Source organism: Triticum dicoccoides, chromosome 5A (genome assembly GCF_002162155.2).
Source record: "Triticum dicoccoides isolate Atlit2015 ecotype Zavitan chromosome 5A, WEW_v2.0, whole genome shotgun sequence".
Taxonomy (NCBI): Eukaryota; Viridiplantae; Streptophyta; class Magnoliopsida; order Poales; family Poaceae; genus Triticum; species Triticum dicoccoides.
This window is the reverse complement of record NC_041388.1, coordinates 714,445,945-714,448,629: the sequence shown is the minus strand read 5'-3', so window position 1 is coordinate 714,448,629 and position 2,685 is coordinate 714,445,945.

The window sequence follows — 2,685 nt, the reverse complement described above, 5'->3', positions numbered from 1 at the left end:
AGGGAATGGAAAGATGCCACCAGACTTCCTTGAATCCGAAGCAAGGGAAGGATGACTCTGTTGGTTCTTGAGGACGAGTGCTTGTCGGTGAGGAAGGAAAAGAGAAGAAATTTGCCCCAAGAGGGGAGGGGAGGGAAGGAAGGAATCCGTCGGTGATGCATTGCTCGCCACCGCCACCGTCGGACTGCCTTGAATCCAAACCAAGGGAGGGAATGGAAAGATGCCACCAGACTTCCTTGAATCCGAAGCAAGGGAAGGATGACTCTGTTGGTTCTTGAGGACGAGTGATGCAGACAATTGCTAACATGATTCGGACAGACTTAAGGATAGATACGAGTGAGAAACTCTCATCATAGTCAACACCTTGAACTTGTCGAAAACCTTTTGCGACAATTCTAGCTTTGTAGATAGTAACACTACTATCAGTGTCCGTCTTCCTCTTGAATATCCATTTAATCTCAATGGCTCGCCGATCATTGGGCAAGTCAATCAAAGTCCATAATTTGTTCTCATACATGGATCTCGTCTCAGATTTCATGGCCTCAAGCCATTTTCGGAATCTGGGCTCATCATCGCTTCCTCATAGTTCATAGGCTCGTCATGGTCAAGTAACATGACCTCCAGAACTGGATTACCGTACCACTCTGGTGCGGATCTCACTCTTGTTTACCTACGAGGTTCAGTAGTAACTTGATCTGAAGTTACATGATCATCATCATTAGCTTCCTCACTAATCGGTCTAGTAGTCACGGGAACAGATTTCTGTGATGAACTACTTTCCAATAAGGGAGCAGGTACAATTACCTCATCAAGTTCTACTTTCCTCCCACTCACTTCTTTTGAGAGAAACTCCTTCTCTAGAAAGGATCCATTCTCAGCAATGAATAATTTGCCTTCGGATCTGTGATAGAAGGTGTACCCAACCGTCTCCTTTGGGTATCCTATGAAGACATATTTCTCCGATTTGGGTTTGAGCTTATCAGGATGAAACTTTTTCACATAAGCATCACAACCCCAAACTTTAAGAAACGACAACTTTGGTTTCTTGTTAAACCACAGTTCATATAGTGTCGTCTCAACGGATTTAGATGGTGCCCTATTTAACGTGAATGTAGCTGTCTCTAATGCATAACCCCAAAACGATAGTGGTAAATCGGTAAGAAACATCATAGATTGCACTATATCCAATAAAGTACGGTTATGATGTTCGAACACACCATTATGCTGTGGTGTTCCAGGTGGCATGAATTTGTGAAACTATTCCACATAGTTTTAATTGAAGAACAAACTCGTAACTCAAATATTTGTCTCCGCGGTCAGATCGTAGAAACCTTATTTTCTTGTTACGATGATTTTCCACTTCACTCTGAAATTCTTTGAACTTTTCAAATGTTTCAGACTTATGTTTCATCAAGCAGATATGCCCATATCTGCTCAAATCATATGTGAAGGTCAGAAAATAACGATACCCGCTGCAAGCTTCAACACTCATCGGATTGCATACATCAGTATGTATTATTTCCAATAAGTCAGTTGCTCGCTCCATTGTTCCGGAGAATGGAGTCTTTAGTCATCTTGCCCATAAGGCATGGTTCGCAAGCACCAAGTGATTCATAATCAAGTGATTCCAAAATCCCATCAGCATGGAGTTTCTTCATGCGCTTTACACCAATATGACCTAAACGGCAGTGCCACAAATAAGTTGCACTATCATTATTAACTTTGCATCTTTTGGCTTCAATATTATGAATATGTGTAACACTACGATCGAGATCCAACGAACTATTTTCATTGGGTGTATGACCATAAAAGGTTTCATTCATGTAAACAGAACAACAATTTATTCTCTTACTTAAATGAATAACCGTATTGCAATAAACATGATCAAATCATATTCATGCTCAACGCAAACACCAAATAACACTTATTTAGGTTCAACACTAATCCCGAAAGTATAGGGAGTGTGCGATGATGATCATATCAATCTTGGAACCACTTCCAACACACATCGTCACTTCACCCTTAACTAGTCTCTGTTTATTCTGCAACTCCCGTTTCGAGTTACTAATCTTAGCAACTGAACTAGTATCAAATACTGAGGGGTTGCTATAAACACTAGTAAAGTACACATCAATAACATGTATATCAAATATACTTATGTTCACTTTGCCATCCTTCTTATCCGCCAATCACTTGGGGTAGTTCCGCTTCCAGTGACCAGTCCCTTTGCAGTAGAAGCACTTAGTCTCAGGCTTAGGACCAGACTTGGGCTTCTTCACTTGAGTAGCAACTTGCTTGCTGTTCTTCTTGAAGTTCTCCTTTTTTTTCCTTTGCCCTTTTCTTGAAACTAGTGGTCTTGTCTATCATCAACACTTGATGTTTTTCTTAATTTCTACCTTCGTCAATTTCAGCATTACAAAGAGCTTGGGAATCATTTCCGTTATCCTTGCATATCATAGTTCATCACGAAGTTCTACTAACTTGGTGATGGTGACTAGAGAATTCTGTCAATCACTATTTTATCTGGAAGATTAACTCCCACTTGATTCAAGCGATTGTAGTACCCAGACAATCTGAGCACATGCTCACTAGTTGAGCGATTCTCCTCCATCTTTTAGCTATAGAACTTGTTGGAGACTTCATATCTCTCAACTCGGGTATTTGCTTGAAATATTAACTTCAACT